Consider the following 19,119-nt stretch of genomic DNA (forward strand, 5'->3'; position numbering starts at 1 on the left):
TGGTCCCTTGCTCCACTGCTTTCAGCCTCTGTTTCCTGTGGGGTTCCCCTACTTGTTATCTGTAGGCCTTCACTTAGCTTCTCTAGGACACAGCTTTGAGTTCCCGCTGCTTAGTATCTCATGGGAAGGCACATAGTGTTGTCTGCTGGGCCTTGCATCTCCGACCATATATATGGGTCTCAAGTTAACTCTGTCAGCTCTGAAACAATGTTCTCCAAGTGTCTGCATTTGCTCTGAGCTTTCTCCAAAATGTTTCTTCTTTCAAAGGACTCCAGGAAACTAATCAAGAACTGCCCTGAATGGGCAGCGCCACATCTCTGTGGAGATAATCCAGTCGAAAGTTTCTGCCTTACAGTGTTGGCTCAATATTAAAAGAAACACTGCCCCCATAAGATTGTATCAGGATTAAAACATGGCTTTTCTGGGATACATAATAACTTCAGACAAGCACAGCATCATAGACCTTCACATTAGCTCTTCTCCCAGCCTAGACGGCTTTCCTATCCCTGTCCCAATACTATATCCAAGCTAAAGCCAATATTACTTCCATGGAGACGTGCACCTTGACTCCCCATTAATGTTTCTCATAGCACTTTACTTTACTTTGATAGCACTGTCTACAATTTATATATTTGTGTTTTTTATTTAGTACCACCTGTTCCTCTAAACTATGAGCCCCGGAGCATTGAATCTGTTTTCTTCATGACTGTATCCCCTGTGATTGTATCACAAACTTGTATCATGTTGGTAAAGAAGAAGGAGAAATGAAAGCAGAATAGGTGTTCTGATTATCTATTCCTGTGTAACACACTATCCCAACACTTAGTTGCTTATAATACCATTTTATTTTTATTTTTATTATTTTTTCCATGGGCAGGCACCAGGAATTGAAACCGGGTCTCCAGCACGGCAGGTGAGAATTCTGCCACTGAGCCACCGTGGCCTGCCCAATACCACTTTATTTTATTCCCAAATTTTGTGGGTTGGTAATTTGAGAAGGGTGAGTCATCTCTCCCATATGGTATCCATGGCAGTCATTCGATGGTATTGAGCTGACAAATGCTCTAGTTTGGAGGTCCAAGATGGCTTCCCTCACATTTCTGGTGTCTGCTCATGGATGGCTGGAAAGCTGGACTCAGTTAGGACCTACCACCCCAAGTGGCTTCTCTAGAATGTTGTTTTAAGGGTCATGGGATTTTTTATCTGGTGGCCCAGAGACTGCTCCAAGATAGCCAGGTAGAAGCTTCAAAGCAACTTATGCTCTACTTTGCAAGTCCCAGAATGTTGACTTCAGTTGCATTCTATTGTCCAAGAAAGTTACTGAGGCCAGCCCAGATTCAAGGGGACGGATAGACCCCACCAGTGTCAAAGAATTTGCAGGCATCTGTAATCCAACACAATGGAAAGAGAAAGAGAGAGGGAGGGAGGGAGAGAGAGAGAGAAACGATTAAATGATGGTAGTAGCAACTGGAAGGAACAAGAAGGCATGGATTTGGGTGCTATTTTAAGAAGCAATAGAGAATAACAGTGAGCACACAATCCAGTTTTGAATCCTTCATCACATATCAACTGTGAGAACTTTGGAAAATTACCTGCCCTTCTCTGGAACTCAGTTTCGTCATCTGTAAAAAGTAGAGAACAGTTGTCCTTACCTCCAAGGGTTGTTGAGAAGATTGAATGTGTTAATGCGGGCAAAATGCCTTCAACAGTGTCTAGATGTAATAAGGGCACAAGAAATATTAGCTATTAAAATCAACTACATGGGTGGAGGGGTGGGCGGAGAGGGGCGCGCAGGGGGGTGGGGAGGACCCAACATATTATGGGATGCAGCGGTGGAATGGAGCTGGGCGCGTGATTTTGAACAAACCCGGGTCTGTGTCTGGGAGGCGCCGTTGCTGGAAGCCCAGGAAGCGCGGCGTGAGGAGAAGGTGGAGGTGCCACCGGTTTTGACAGTACAATGTAGATTATAAACTGGAGACCTACCTGAAGGCTGCTAGACTGTATCTGGAGGCTGATGATCCAGTCCAGGCAGAGGCTTACATAAATCGAGCATCATTGCTTCGGAATGAATCAACCAATGAACAGTTACAGATAAATTATAAGGTGTGCTTTGCTCGTGCTCTTGATTATAGACGAAAACTCGTTGAAGCTCCGCGAAGGTTCAATGAGCTCTCTTACAAGACAATCGTCCGTTAAAGTGAAAGACTAGAAGTCTTTAAACATGCTTTGCACTGGACCGTCTTAGCATCAGCAGAACAGCAGCGTTCTGGGCTGCTAGCTACCCTTTTCAAGGATGAAAGATGTCAGCAACTTGCTGCCTATGGGAATTTAGAGAAAATGTACCTAGATAGAATCATCAGAGGAAATCAACCTCAGGAATTTGCTGCTATGCTGATGCCCCACCAATAAGCAACTACAGCTGATGGTTCCAGCATCTTGGACAGAGCTGTTATTGAACACAATTTGTTGTCTGCAAGCAAATTATATAGCGTTACTTCTGAAGAACATGGAGCTCTTTTAGAGATTCCTGTAGCTAAGGCAGAAAAGATAGCAATGATATCTCAAATGATAACACAAGGACGTATGAATGGATTTATTGATCAGATTGATGGAATAGCCCATTTTGAAACACGAGAAGCCCTGCCCACATGGGGTAAACAGATCCAATCGCTTTGTTTCTAAAAATGAGTCAGCACCAGAATGAACAGCACAAGCCATGGAAGCCCGAATGGCTCACTGGAAGCCTCACAAAACCTCTGTGCACAGTACATCTTTTTCCATATTGTACAGATTAATTTCACTACGTCTTCAAAGCATTTGCATCATGATTGTACACCTTTCAATCCCTTTTATGCTAGATTCCATCGGAAGGATACATTATTAGAGCAGGAAATACAAGTACTGAAAAATATGTAGTTCCCATATATTCAGGGTCTCGGTGCATCAAGCTAACTCAGATGTTTTGGAAGCTTTTTCTTTAAATGGAGTAAGTGAAATATCTGTGGCTAAAACAAATTGGGATTTGTGATAACTTTGCAGTCATGCAAAACTTAAGCGCTCTGTGCCTCTGCAAATGTGGGTTATTCTAATAAATAGAGAAATGAGCAAACCCCCCCCAAAAAAAAAATTCAATGGTATGCCACGAAAAAAACAATGGCATTATTTTTATTCTGAAAACCAAGTGTTCCACCAGGGGAGATAGGAAATACCCCCTCTTCATCTATGTGCTCTATTTGGTAGTGAGGTTGCAGAGGTGTTTCAAGCTTCCAACTCGGGGGATACTATATTTTAAGTATTATAACACCTAGGCAGGGTTATGTGTGAGGTTTTATTGAATTCAGCTCAATTCAAGTGATGGAGAAGGGAGTAAATAAGACAGAAATTTTTTTTTATTTTTTTTATTTTTTATTAATTAACGGAAAAAAAGAAATTAACCCAACATTTAGAAATCATACCATTCTACATATGCAATCAGTAATTCTTAACATCATCACATAGATGCATGATAAGACAGAAATTTTTTAAAGTATAGAGGAATTGAGGGTACTTCTATAAAATGGCCTTTAAATAAGTGGTGAGGTCAATCTTTGTAAACACTTTATAACCATACTTTTTATTTTTAATTACAAGGGTGTGCCAGTTTGAAAATAGTATGTCCCCAAGAAAAGCCATGCTTTAATCCTGATCCAATCTTGTGGGGACAGCCATTTCTTTTAATCCTAATTCAATACCATAGGGCAGAAACTCTTGATTAGATTATCTCCATGGGGATGTGACATGCTCAATTGTGGATGTGACTTTTTGATTAGATGGAAATGTGACTCCACCCAATCCAGGTGGGTCTTGATTAGTTTACTGGAGTCCTTTAAAAGGGGAGATATTTTGGAGAGCACTCAGAGCTGACACAGGAGAGCCCACAGAGAGAGCAGATGTAGACACTTGGAGAACAATTGCTTCAGAAAACAGACATAGATGTTTGGGGATGCTTGGAGCCCAGCAGACATTGCTGTGCAACTTCCCATGAGATGTTAACCAAGTCAGAACCTGGAGAAGGCCAAGGGTAGGTACAAGATGAAAGCCAGCCCCAGAGAAGCAAGGTAAGGAATTCCCACAGGATCAGAGGCTGAAAGCAATGGAGTCCAGGAGTAAGAGACCAGCAGATGCCAGCCCCATGCCTTCCCAGCTGACAGAGGTGTTCCTGACCCATTGGCTTTTCCTGAATTAAGGTATCTTTTTTCTGGATGCCTTAGTTTGGACATTTTCATAGGCTTAGAACTGTAAACTTGTAATTTATTAAACTCCCTTTATAAAAGCCTTTCCAATTCTGACATATTGCATTCTGGCAGCTTAACAAACTAATACAATGGGTAATGTATGAATAAAGTGTCACTATAAACTCAAACACATTAGAGAAAGATAATGTCTCTTATGACCCCTGCCAACCTAGAAGGGTCCACTATGGTCAGTTTGATGTATTCCAGACCTTTCTTATTGTTGTTATATGAAGTTATTTATAAGAAGTACTTGCTTTGATGTGTTTTTTTAATGAATGGGATCATACTGTACTTTTGTAAAAATGAGATCTTACTGTACATATTCTGCAACCTACCTTTTTATGAAACAATGGGTTTTGGAAATACTGATATATGAATCTACCACGTCTTTTAAAACTGATGAATAGTGTTCTGTGGTATGGTCCACTGCAGGTTTGAAACTGTTATGTACCTCAAAAAAGCCATGTTCTTCTAATCCATTCTTATGGTGCAGACCTATTGCTGAGTGGGACCTTTTGATTAAATTTTTTCCTTGGAGATATGACCCACCCAATTCATGGTGGGTCTTAATCTTTTTATTGGAGTCCTCTGTGAAGAGAATAAAATAAAACAGAGAGAGAGCCCAGAGCTGATAAAGAGAACAGAGAGATGAAACCAAGTGAAGAACACAGAGGGAAAGAGACCCCTCGGAGAGCTGAGAGGAGACCCACAGGACACAGAGAGCTCAAGGGGTGTCCCAGGAGAAGCAAGCAAGGACCCACAGATGCTCAGAGAGAAAGCCACTGGAATCAGAAGCTGAGAGCAATGGAACCCAGGAGCACGGGACTGGGAGACATGGCCATGTGCCTTCCCAGGTAACAGAGAAACCCCAGGTGCCAGCAGCCTTTCTTTAGAGTCAAATTATCTTCCTCTTGATGCCTTAATATGGACATTTTCATGGCTTTAGAATTGTAAATCTGTAGCCTAATAAATCCCCTTCTAAAAAAAAAAAATCCATTCCTGGTGTATTGCATTCCAGCAGTTTTAACAAACCAAAACAGGACGTAACATGATTTAATGTACCAGTCTCTCTTGATGGGAATTTATGTCATTTCCAAATTTTCACAGTATCAAGCAATGCTTCAGTCAACTCCCAGTGCATCTTCCTTTATGTACATGTGTTGGTAATTCCCTGGGATGGATGATTAGAAACAGAATCTCAGTATCAAAAAATATGTACATTGATACCACCAAACTGCCTTCCAAAAACTGGGTATTGATATATCTCTTTATTCTCTCAGTATGCCTTTCTTCTCTCCTTCACCAATACTTAATAGTATTGATCCCTTTAATTTTTATTTATATAGTTCGTGGAAAATGGCATTTAAAATTTGTTTTATGGGACTGATTGTAAAAACTCAGAAATGGATAGCACAATACTACCTAACTGTAATACAATTATGTTAAAACACTGAATGAAGCTGAATGTGAAAATGATAGAGGGAGGAAGGCTGGGGCACAAATGCAGTGAGAAAGAAAGATAGATGATAAAGACTGAGATGGTATAAATCTAGGAATGCTTAGAGTGTATAATGATAGTGACTAAATGTACAAATTTAAAAAATGTTTTTGCATGAGGAAGAACAAAGGAATGTCATTACTACAGGGTGATGAAAATAGACTGTAATTAATATTTTAAAATTTTAACTTATGTGTAAGACTAAAGCAAAAAATGTTTATTTGGTACAAAATTTATATTTTGACTAGTGCATTTCCTAATATAACTTATGTAGACAGCTTAATTGAACACCATAAGTACATGGACCTTAGTAGGAAATGAGATTTTGTTGGTTTGTCCAGAGTGATGCCCCGATAAATCCCAGAGTGATTTGAACAGTGAACAAAAAGTATTTGCAAAGTCCCCTTTGGGGAATGGTGAGAACAGGGGAAAATACAACTTCCCCAAGTCAAATTCTTGATATTCTCACAAGCAGTGCAGACAACCAAAGCAATAAGCTGAGCCTCTAATCTTGGGGTTTGTTCATATGAAACTTATCCCCACAAAGGATAGGTCAAGCCTACTTAAAATTAGCCCTAAGAGTCACTCCCAAGAGAACCTATTTTGTTGCTCAGATGTGGCCTCTCTCTCCAGCCAACACAACAAGAAAACTCACTGCCCTCCCCCTGCCTACATGGGACATGACTCCCAGGGGTGTGGACCTTCCTGGCAACGTGGGACAGAAATCCTAGAATGAGCTGAGATTTAGCATCAAGGGATTGAGAAATACCCTAGAATGAGCTGAGACTCAGCATCAAGAGATTGAGAAAACCTTCTCGACCAAAAGGGGGAAGAGTGAAATGAGACAAAATAAAGTGTCAATGACTGAGAGATTCCAAACAGAGTCGAGAGGTTATCCTGGAGGTTACTCTTACGCATTAAATAAATATTACCTTGTTAGTCAAGATGTAATGGAGAGGCTGGAAGGAACTGCCTGAAAATGTAGAGCTGTGTTCCAGTAGCCATGTTTCTTGAAGATGACTGTATAATGATACAGCTTTCACAATGTGATGTGTGATTGTGAAAACCTTGTGTCTGATGCTCCTTTTATCTACCTTATCAACAGACGAGTAAAACATGTGGAATAAAAATAAATACTGGGGGAACAAATGTTAAAATAAATTTAGATTGAAATGCTAGTGATCAATGAAAGGGAAAGGTAAGGGGTATGGTATATATGAGTTTTTCTCTTGTCTTTTTTTTTTCTGAATTGATGCAAATGTTCTAAGAAATGACCATGATGATGAATATGCAACTATGTGATGATATTGTGAATTACTGATTATATATGTAGAATGAAATGATCATAAAAAATTGTTTTAACTTAACTTTCCCTGATTACTGTAAAGTTATGCATCTTTTCATAAGTTTTTTAATATTTATATTTTCACATCTATGAACTGCTTATTCACACCCACTGCCCTATTTTTTCATCATATTTTTTCTTTTCCTCGTTGTCTGTAAGAGTTATTTATATAATCAAACTGTTAATCCTTTGTCTATTGGTGTGTGGGTGTATATGGCAAAAATATTTTCTCCCAACTGTCACTTTTCTTTTAACTCTCTTTTATTCTACACTGATATGGTTAAGTCTATCAATATTTTTCTTTAGGATGCTTGTGTTTTATGTTCTGCTTTAAAAGACCTTGACTCCATTTATATGGTGGGTGAATATATCCCAAAACTGCATTTAAAAAACACAATACGTAAGAAGGAATGAAGTTCTGATATATGTGTCAGCATGGATGAACTGTGAAGATATCAATTGAGCAAAATAAGCCAAGTACAAAAGCACAAATAGCGTAAGATCTCACTTTATTACCAGCATGACACCACCAGAATCCTACAGACTTCAAAGAAAATGTGGCCCATGGATACTGATTTTGCACTTCTAGTTGCCAAAACTGTGAGATAATAAATTCCTGTTGTTTATGTAAAAAAAAATAAAAATAAAAATAAAAGACCTTGACTTTTCCATCTTTCCACAGCCATTATCCTTCAATATTTCCATCTAATACTTTTATAGTTTTGTGCTTCAAATTTAGCTTTCTAATATCACCAAGATTTATTTTTATGAAAGATACAGGTAGAAATCCAATTTTATTTTTTTCCAATGGATAATCATACCAATAACACTTGTTGAATAGACTCTCCAATGACTTTAATGTTTCCTTTAGTTTTCATCATGAATTAAATTCATATATATATATATATATATATATATATATATATACACCTCCCTGAGCTGTCTACCCCTGATCCACTCAACAATTTGTTCTTCCCTTATCCATACCAGCTTGTTTTCACTTCTGTAGATTTAGAACCAGTTATCTCCTGAGAGAGAAGGAGGTAAGAGTAGGGTTCAAGATGAGTGATAAATGGTCTGGAATAGTGGGAAAGGGGAGAGGGAACAAACAAGGAGTAAACAGAGGATTTTTTAAAGTAATGAGAGCCAGCAAGGCAGATGGGCCCACATCATCACTTTTGAAACTGTCTGTACTTTAACTAGCTCTTGACCTCGTATCTCCAAAATGATATTAAAATGGCAGGGGGCAGGCAATGGTGGCTCAGTGGCAGAGTTCTCACCTGCCATGCCAGAGACCGGGTTCAATTCCCTGTGCCTGCCCATGCAAAATAAATAAATAAATAAAATGGCAGGGACCACGCCTACTGCATGCCTTTGAAAGAACTTTCAAAGGTCATGGCAGAGGCCATCTGATGAACATCTCAGATGAGCAAAGAGTCCTATCAATTAAGGCATGAGTAGATGAGACATGGATAAGGTTATGGAGACCAAGCCCTGCCAGGTCATGTGTCCCCTCAGGAAACTGGGCTCATCTGCGGGTGTCTTGGGGTTTGGCCTCCAGCTCTCCCTGCTCCCACAGCCACACCTTCCCTGGAGGCAGCCGGGCCAGCCTGGAATTATCGGAGTCATGGTGGCTTCCCAGCTGCACTCGGGAGTGGACAGACGGCATCTGAGTCTGCCCTTGTGTCTTCTCACAGAGACAACCCAGGGAAGCCCTGAAGTGCTGCCTGCCTATCTTCTTGCAGGGGCAGAGGCAGTAATTAGCTCCATTTATTGTCATTCCCAGCTTCCTTCCAGAGTGCTCTAAGGGGGAGCACAGAGGTCAGCTGGACCTCAGATAGAGGGGTGGCTCGCAGGGAGCCTCTGAGTCAGGAGTGGAGACACCCACTTACCCACCCCAGCCTCAGGAATGACTCCATGAGCCCGGGGGCCTGGACACGGATATGAATAAGACACTGTGGCTGCATTTAATCCATAAACTACTAAGTGCAATGAGACGTCATGAAGGTTGAATCTTGGAAGACGAGCGGACTCTCCAGGCATATGGGCTGAACGAGCAAAAACACAGAGGCATGTCGGGGTTGGTGTTTAGGGCGGTATGGGTGTCACTATAATGCAGGGTGCACTGGACTTGGCAAGTGCAAAAATGGAAGGGGTGGTGCTCAGCCCCGTGACAGCGTCAGCCGTAATGCAGACGCCACCAGCAGCCTCACACTGACCTTGACCTGCCTAAACCCTAATCTAACCTACACCTGAACCGCACCTGACCCTTACCTTATTACAGTAATCTGAACCCAAACCCAGGCCTCATCTAACTCAACACCAACGCTAAATAACACAGTAAAATAACTTGAAACACCAGCTTCACCTGCAATAAATCCATCCTGCCCTCAGCCCTAACTCTAACTCCAGCCTCAGCCTCACCCTAGCTGAAAGGAAGTACAGGCAGGAATGATCTTTGGGGAGAAAAATAACCGCTGCTGCATAACCCGGTGGCCCCGGCTGACAGCTGTCTACAATTTGAACAATTGTCCTTTGGGTCTAAAATCTGATAGGGGACTATTACCATTATTAAAGGATTTAAGACACAGAAATCAAATTTGGGGAGAACCAGACCTTGGAAGTCCACAGCTGAGAAATGGAGGCATTTTAGCTACTTCTTCTGTGAGCAGCAAAGTGGGAAGAAAGTTCTTAAGAAACTCTTCTCTTCCTCCAACCCCTATTCTGCCAGCAGTCATCCGGAAATGAAATTATCTTCAATTTATAAATGATGAATAATTGTCAGCTTTTAAGACCAGAGGAAGGGGGTACTTTGGCACAGGTAGGAGAATACAAGGGGAGAGGCTAGATTTTTTTTAAGGAGACACCAGCATGTTTCATTCTTATTTAACTTTCCTCCTGGTCTGGAAAGAGGGTTAGGGGCGCCCGCAGCACTCAGGGCGGAAGGGAGGCAGGGCAAGTGGGGTTTCCTAAGCCTGGCTCAGACCACGAGGCCCCGAGGGAAGTCCCAGAGTTGTGCTCAGTTGGAGAAGGCGGAGGTCAGCCTGGAAATGTGACTCCAAAAATGAGCCGTCAATCAGGGGCAACAAGACAAATAACAGACACTCAGACACAAAGCCCAAAGGCAGAGATGAGAAGCGGGTTGGGGCATGAAAACTGGGGAGGGGGCCGGACAGCAAAATGGCCCGGATGCCAGCCGTACCCCAAGCAGCTTGTCCACTCTCCCAGCACAAGTTCTCACGGAAAAACCAGGTTCCTTTCTTAATCATCTTTTATCCAATTCTATAAATAATGCATGCTCATTGAAGAAAGTTGAAAAACTATAAAACGTTTGTAGAAGCAAATTAAAATTAACTACAACCCCTTAAACCAGAGCCAGGGTCATTCTCATTTACAGGAGCAGGGCATTATCAACAATTATTTCATGAAGGTATTATTCTATACTCTACGTGCATTACTAACGTCTAAAAGAAATAGAGCAAAGGAAAATTCCTGCTTCCTTTCTTTGTCAAGGAAACCAAAGCCTGCTGCAAAGGAAACAAGGCCTCAGCTGATACTAAGGGACCATACTCCACGCACTGCTGAGAGGGGACAGCTGTTCATTCAGAAGATCTTACTGACCTCCTGTGTGCCTAGGACTGTGCTGGCCACCGGGCCACAGCAAGGTCACAGCACCCCTTCCCTCGGGGCACTTACACTCAGTGCAAAGGCTGCCATTGGCCCCCAGGCCAGCCCCACAACGTATCACAGACACACAAGTGCACACACACACCACACACACATACCTGCACTCATACCAACACACCCAGTCACACACTCACACACCAACACATGTATACACACACACACACACTCACATACTACACTGTCACATACAACAGCCCTTGATAAGCATACACTCACAAGTCTCTCCTTCTTTTGAACTCCCCCAGCTTGTTCTGGCATTTGCTGTGTTGTAACGTAGTTTATTATCAGTGTCTCTCCCCAGCTCTGGGAACTTCCTGGGTTCACTGCCATGAAGCCCACCTTCCTGCACAGTGCCCAACACACAGTAGGTGCTCTGTAACACTCACGCTCTGAACAGATGATCTGGAACTGCAAACGTCATGTCTAAGGATTTCGACCTAAGGAGCAAGTCTCATCTTCTCCCACTGGACCTTTCTGTCTTAGGCTGGAGTTGGAGTTGGAAAAAACAAATCGAAGGGACCCGCTCAGAAAAAAATGCCAGATGCCGTGCCAGAGTTCTCCCAGCTCAGCTCTAGACTCGGCCCCTGCTGGGTGAACGCAGAGAGACAGCACCCAGTCACCCTCCCCGGCTCACCCGCGCGGGCATGGGACACGAGCAACCTGGGAAGGGGCTGGCAGAGCTTTCATCAGGTCTGCATGGCAGTGTGAAGGGGGACCCCTGCCTAATCCTACCTTCTCTCCTTTTCCTTTCACCGTGTTACTCCCCAAAGACCCTTTTGCATACCTAATTCCAAAAATAAAGAAGAGGAAGGAGGACAAGAGAAGAAGGAGAGAGAGCAAAATGGCTGCAGCTCCAAAGCGTATGCCCGTTGGTAAGCTCACCACAGGCTGAGGTTTGAGCCTCAGCTTCCAGGAACAGAAGCCAGATTCCTCAGCCCCCCAAACGGTGAGCAAAAGCCAGGGACTGAGATGTGGCAGGGAGGTAAGATAAATCTGAGCAGCAGCCTCGGTGTCAGACATTTGATAGCCACATAGATCAGAACCCACTTACTATGAAAGAAACCCTGAGCGAGAGACTCAACCTCCCCATGCTTTAGTTTCTCTTTTATGGATCTGAATGAATTTTTAGGACACTAGAATTAACTAGCAGCCATGAAGCACCTAATGCAGAGGCTAACACTCGGTTAGTATGTAGCAAATGTTAGTTCCTGCTAACCTGCAGTGAGGGCTTCCTAAGAGGAAATCCTGCCTGAGGAAGTCCTGCCTCCATCTGCCTCCTGCAGAGGCAGAGCTAGGGGTCTACATAGTCAGGGAGGAGTGGGTTGGTATACTTATCTGAACAATGGAGTCTGTGCTGGTTTGAAGCTATTACGTACTCCCAAAAAGCCATGTCCTTTAACCCTCATTCAATACTGCTGCGTGGAATCTTTTTGATTGCTTCCATGGAGATGTGACCCACCCAATTGTGGGTGGTAACTTTTGATTAGTTGGTTTCCATGGAGATGTGTCTCCACCCATTCAAGGTGGGGTTGCTTACTGGAGCCCTTTAGAGGGAACCATTTTGGAAAAAGCTTTAGCACCACCAGAACCAACAAAGCCTACGCAGCCAGAGACTTTTGGAGATGAAAAAGGAAAATTTTACCCCGGGAGAAGCTTTCATTAAATAAGAAGCCAGGAGAGAAAGCTAGCAGACATCACCATGTGCCTTTCCAGCTGAAAGAGAGAAACCCTCAACATCATCGGCCTTCTCGAACAAAGGTATATTTCCCTGGATGTCTTAATTTGGACATTTTTATAGCCTTGCCTTACTTGGGACATTATCATGGCCTTAGAACTGTAAACTTACAACTTAATAATTCCCCCTTTTGAAAAGCTATTTCTCTTCTGGTGCATCGCATTCTGGCCATTTACAAACTAAAACAAAGTCCTAACACCTCCCACAGATCAGAGCAAGTTCAAGTCTATTATACCATATGCAAAACCTGCGCTGGACAGTGAGAAAATAAAAGAATTATAAATCGTGGTAAGTGCTATACAGAACGTGATAGGGTAACTAGAGGGAGCGGCACTATTTTTGGTGGGAAGTCAGGAGAACTCTGTGGAGTTGAAATTCACACCGAGACTGAAGGATAAGAAAGAAGGTGTTTCAGGAAAAGCCTGTGAGAGATCAAAGTCAGAGTCCCCTGTAAGACAAAGGCCCCAATGCAGACCAGAGCTGCGATTCCAGGAATCATCCAGAAAGCCAGCATCCTGGCACCGAGGCCAATGAGAGAACAGACAATGCGAGTCCCTGTGGGTCTGGCAAGGAGATTGGATTTTATTCTAAAGACAATGGAAAGTTCCGAAGGCTTTTAAACAGGGAATGGTTAAATCGGATTTATATTTATTGAGTCACTCTGGCCACTGTGAAAATAAATTATGGGAAGACAAGAGTGGGAACAGGGTAAAGAGTTAGGAAGTTGGAGCAGTGGTCCAGACAAGAGATGGGGATGACTTGCATTAAGGTGGCAGCAATGAAAGTGGAAAGATATATTTGGGGGCAGAGGCTAAAGGGCTGGCTTCTGGCTCAGAGGGAGGGAGAGGGTGAGCAAAAGAAAGAAATCGAGGAAGCTCCTTCAGTGGTTTAAGCAACACATCGACCTGAGGAAGACCGCAGTTAACCAGGAGAGGGACAGGGGCATCAAAGCTTCCTTCTGGGAAACATTAAGTTTGAGGTGCCTGTTGGGCATCCAGATGGAGATGTCAAGTTGAGTAGACAAGTCTGGAAGGGAAGTCGTGAAGCTTGAATATATACATGGGGGGGGTGTCATAGATCTTTAGATGATTCGAAGCTATGAGACAGGAGGAGATCGTCTAGGGGAGAAAAAGAGATGAGGAGAGGAGAAGAGGGAGAGGAGGGAAGGGAGGGGAGAGGAGAGGACAGGAGAGGAGGAGAAAGAAGGGAAAGGGAGAAGAAGAGAGGAGGAGGGGAAGGGAGGAAAGTGGATGAGAAGAGAGGAGAGAGGAGGGGAAGGGAAGGGAGGGGAAGAACGAGGCGGGGAGGGAGGAGGCAAAGAAAAGCAAAACCCAGAATAAACACTGGGTGCATTTGGTAGGGTACACAGGCAAGGAGACTCCAAAGAAGGGGCAGGAGGTCTCACTCAGACCAATCCCAAGGGCTGCTAAAGCCCCCTCACAGTCCCCACAAACTTTCTCGGGGTGGTAGGCCAGCTCCAGGCTATGGCCAGGGCCCAGATCAAATGCCAGCAGAACTTCAGTCTCCCACCCCTTTTCTCTGATACAGTGACCTCACCATCTGCTGGCTGAGGGTGAGCCAGCCCTCCGTGGGTACACAGCCAGCAGAGCTGAGAGCAGGCTGGGGTGGGGTTGGGGTGGGACTGAGTGCCCTGGGAACCCCGACCTCTGTGGGTCAGACCTCCAGCTCTGAGCTCCAGCCCCTAACAAGAATCTCAGGTCTGGTGAGGGAAAAAAGGCTTGAGATGGGAGGGGCTGGTTTATGGCCCCACCCCCCACCCCTCAACCCCTCTCAGCCCTTGTCACTGCACAAGCACAGCCCTGCACAACTGACTCCAAAGAGCAATGCCTGGGGCTCATGGAAGTGGGAGAGTTTCCAGGATGCCCCAAATGACATGCCAACACCAGCCCCAGGAACACTGTCCCCAAACTCAGTTTGGAGAAACCAGGACCTGCCTACGCCTCCACCCATGCCATAAGACACAGATATGCAAAGACACAAAGTCCAGTCTTTTCCTCTTAGGCTGAGCAGAGCAGCCACGTTCTCCCATCACCAGGCTGCTAGCCTGCGTTTCACCTAGAGACCCGTAAGCATTTTTAAAGTTCTTACTTCCCTGCACATCCTACCCTGGGATTGTCCCCTTCCTTGAGGCATTAGCGCCTTCCACATGCTTTTTATCCAGCCCCCAGCCCCACCTGGCTGGGGTCAACCTTCAATCTACAAGTGTCTGGGGAAGAGACGGAAGCCTGGTCCCTTTTCCCAGGCGTGTTCCACTGTCTGTCCCTTTCTGTCCTGAAGTCCTTTCCTCCCTCCAACCACAAGAGGTGTTCCCATAATCAGTAGGCATCAGTCGTCTCTAATCAACCCCCTGTTTTGACTATTTTAGCAGCAATAAAAGGGCCATAAAGAGAAAGTCAGTGGGCCCTCTAGGAGCTTGGAGCCCCTTTGCTGTGATATAATGAAAAACACCAAGCGCTTACTTGGAGCCCTAAGTGACAGCCCTGGCAGCAGAGCTATTGGAGGAAGCCTAATTATGCTATAAATTAAAGGCCTTTTTTTAAAACCAACATTATGACCTTTAATAAGATTGTTTTTACAACCGGCTGTCAATAAATCATCCAGGAGCACCAGTGAGAAGCATTCTCTGAGAACTTCTGTGAATTTCATTAGCTGCAGTTTATTTGGTTTTGGCGAGCTATGATGTTTTTTAAATCTCAAATTAAAGCCTCTGAACCATAAAAGCTAATTCAGAAAAGTTCCTGTTTCAGCCTCTGAAAACAAGCCTCTCTAATTGCAGAAATTAGCTGAGATGTGGCCAGGCCAGAAGGTCATTAACTAGGAAGCAATGACAAGTGGTTGGGGCTTCACCAGGCCTGGCAGTCATGAGACCCACAGAACCTGAGGGTGACAGGTCCCAGAGCAGACAGCTGGTCCTACAGCAGCCAGCCCTGGGAAGTCCGAGGCCACAGGGCTGCTGAGCTCCAGAGGGAAAGGCCAGTTCAAAAACTGCCACTGAGCGAGGTGCTGGTTCTGACACCACAGCCAACATCCTTGGACCAACAGATTGGGGAAATCCCACTAAGCTTATTTAACCCACCGTTCAGAACTTCTTCCCAGCTCCAGCACTTCTGGAGTTCTGCTCGTGTCCTGCTGAGAACACTGACTCTCACTGTCTCCACTATAATCTCCTTGAAATACATACAAGGAGATGCATGAAGAACAGGATATTAAAGTGGCGCCTTCAGAGGCATCCGCTGTGCCACCGGAGGACGTGGCATCTGTGGAGACATGGTCAACAGAGGCAGAGTATAACATTAGGTGTGCTGCCCACCTTTTTTGGGGGGGAGGGGGCGGTGCATGGTTCAGGAGCGTAGCCCACCTTTTCAGAAAGCAGATGGGCATGGTATACACGATGCAGCAGCAAGTGCACTCCTGGAGACCAGTGTCAAGGAAATCTGGACTTAAACTCAACTCGATGACTTAGTGTGGTCGCTTGGGAGGAGGGGGACAGGAGAGTGTAGCAGTTAAGACTATGAAGTCAGGGAGACCTCGTGCAAACACCGATTTCAACGTTTACTAACAGGGTAACCTTGAGCAAGTTAAGTTACTTTGTCTTCCTGGGCCTCAGTTTGCTCATCTATAAAGTGGGCATGTTAATAGTACTTACCCCAGAGTTCACTGTGAGGATGAGCGAGCTGGCGCACGGAGCCCGTCGAGCACAGTTGCGTTTACTGGTTTGCAATGGGAGTAAGAGCGACCGCAGTACTTACTTCTCTGGACCTCACCTTTATCATCTGCAGAAAGAGGAGGCTGGACTACGTGATTTCAAACAGCATTTCATCACTCTTTGGACGTGATTCAGAGACGTGCACTCCCCTGCTGAAACCTTCGAGAAGCTTCCCATTGCCGACAGAGTAAAGCCTGAACTCTTTGGAGAGGGCCCTCCGGTTTGGGTCCCGGCCTGCCTCTGCAGCTCACCTCCTGGCACCCTCTGTCCCGCCACTCGCCACTCGGGAGAACGCACCCTCACGACCCCCGTGCCTCCAGCCCAGACACACGAGCTCACCCTCCCCAGAGTGGATGGCGCAGAGCCGGTCTCTTTGGGTCTCCTTGGGTCTCCAGAGCCTAACGCTGTCCTTGGCGCGTGCTATGTCTTTCAAATATTGGTCAAGGGAATGTTCAACACCAAAGCATTAGAGACATAATGCATAGAAAACAACTCTACACAGAAAATAGAATAAGTTGCTTTGAACCAGCTATTTGGTGAGTAACTAAGAGCTGGGTTTCCTTATTTTAATGACTCCCCGGGGGATTCACTACTCAGCAGATAAAACTCTTAATACACCTTACCTCGGGCCAACCCTCTGACCCTCATCTCCTTTTTCTCAGCGAATGAGGAGGAGGAAAAGGAGGAAGAAGAGCAAAAAAAAAAAAAAGACTATTCAGGATGAGACCCATCAGTAAAGAGTGATTTTGAGGATCCAGAGGAAACTGAGGCTGGAAAAAGAGCCATCTTCCCCGCCTCCAAGTCCCGTGCTCTGCACTCCTCCGCCTGTCCAACTCCCAGAACCCGGGATTCTTTTCTCCTGGGGCGGAAACAGCAGCGTCTCTAATGTTTCCGAATGGGCCGCCACCACGCAGGCTCCCGCCGGGGATGGAAGGGCAGCGCGTGGACTTCGGCGCTCCCCTGGACTGCCTTCGGTTTGCCTCATCAATCAGCTCCCTGGGCCAGCGGGCCCGCAGGTCTGGTTTTTGTATCGCACACGTCTCCCCCAGTTTTTGCTTCGTCGGTTTTTTTGTTTTTTTTTTTTTTAAGCAGCCTTTCCATTACTTTTGAACACTTGAGTTTGAAAATGTAAATTACAGACGCCTGTGGATTGACGTCATGTGCAAAGAAGGCGGCTGTTTGCCCTCCCTCCAAACAGGGAGTATGTTTTTAAAAACTAATAAACCCCTTAAACTTCATGAAGCCCATTTCAACCTCTTTTTACGTGGCCATTTGCAGATGGGAAATGGAAAAAGGAGCAGCGGGGAGAAGTGTTCGGGGCAAGATGTCACTGGCAGGCCGGGGACGCTCCCAGCCTGTGCGGATGGAAACCGGTCCCTTCCCCGGGGCAGAGGTTGGGGCCTGGGAGACCGGCCACCGTGGGCGCAGGAGGGAGAGGGTCACACAGCGAGGATGAGCCTCAGAGCCTCATGCAGGGAAGAGAGAGGAATTTCCTGGTATGGGGGGTTCTAGAGCAGGTGGGAGCAGCGGGATCGAGAGAGAGAAAGAAGGGATCCGTCTCATCTCCGGCGGGCAGATTAGCTGTGTGGGTCGTGGCAGTCAGAGCAGAGGGGGAGGAAGTTCCCGGGAAGCAGAGCCAGGGCACTGCCTTTTCTAAAAACAGGAATCGAATATGGAGGAGAGCTTGGAATGGGGAAGGGGGAGTATGGAAGGAGGGAAGATGTGCAATCATTCTGTGAGCCACTCTAGGGAGACAAGGAAAGACACGAATAAGGACGGATCCGACCTTAATGTGTGCAAGGAGGAAACTCTCCTGTTTGTCAACACACCCAGGAGGGTCCCACTTGGTAATCTCTAGGGATAGAGTCGAGGGTCACGGTCCCCTTCCCACAGGGCTCTGACTAACTCTGTCTACTACTCAGGTTTCAGGTCCTTTTCTGTCTACCTGAGCCAAACACCTGGCAGAGACAACAGACACATACAAGGCACCCAGCAGTAATTGCTGAGTGAATGGATGAGCTCATGCATGAATGGGTGAGTGAATGAATGGAATGAACATCTTCTAAGCAGCTATAATCCTTCTGAGAGGAAGTATGTGTGCCCCTTTTCCAAGATCACCAAGATTATACCCGAAAAATGAAGGCTGCCGTGTACCGTCGCACAGATATCAGGGCTCCAAATTTTGAAATTGCCTTCTAAAGCAGCTTGTCATCCAAACACCAGAACTTTATAAGAACAATTAAGAAGCCTTGTGCTTGCTTTTTCTGTCTCTTCTGGGTTCAAGAGGTAGGACGTGAAAGTTAGAGAAGGCAGAAGGGGTGGCTAGAGAAGGCAGAAGGGGTGGCAAAGCCCATCTGGAAGTGCTCCAGAGAGACTCTGATTGATGTGAGATGCCCTGTGATCCCCACCTGTGTGGATAATCCTTGCTATCTAGAAGCCTCAGAGGGTAAACAGGTCACTCCAGTCCCCCCATAGATGGTACCAATTCTTGTAATATGTAAGGTCTTTGGAATTTCTGGATTTGCCTCCTAGACGTAAGAGAAATTCCCAGCACATCAGCCAGAGCTTCCTCTCTACTCCAGTCTGGCTTGAAAATAATTTCTTCGGTGTCTCCCACCTCCCAATCCATTAAGGAGGCTTTAAAACTTAGGAAGATTAGCCCGATTTTACTGTTTTCGTTTCTTTGGCTGTTCAAGCAAATACTATGCAATGGGTCAGCTTAAGCAATGGGAATTTCTTAGCTCAAAGTTTTGAAACTAAAAAAGAGTCCAAATCAAGGCGTCATCCGGTAATGCTTTCTTCCTGAAGAGTGGTGTTCTGAGACTGGCTGCTGGTGATCCTTGGCCCTTGGCC

General features: G+C 45.1%; 1 pseudogene; it reads left to right on the plus strand.

The window, feature by feature from the left end:
* Positions 1-741: 741 nt before the first annotated feature.
* LOC143661095 (COP9 signalosome complex subunit 4-like) lies at positions 742-17,722 on the plus strand (annotated as a pseudogene).
* The last annotated feature ends 1,397 nt before the right edge of the window (positions 17,723-19,119 follow it).

Source organism: Tamandua tetradactyla, chromosome 17 (assembly GCF_023851605.1).
Source record: "Tamandua tetradactyla isolate mTamTet1 chromosome 17, mTamTet1.pri, whole genome shotgun sequence".
Lineage (NCBI taxonomy): Eukaryota > Metazoa > Chordata > Mammalia > Pilosa > Myrmecophagidae > Tamandua > Tamandua tetradactyla.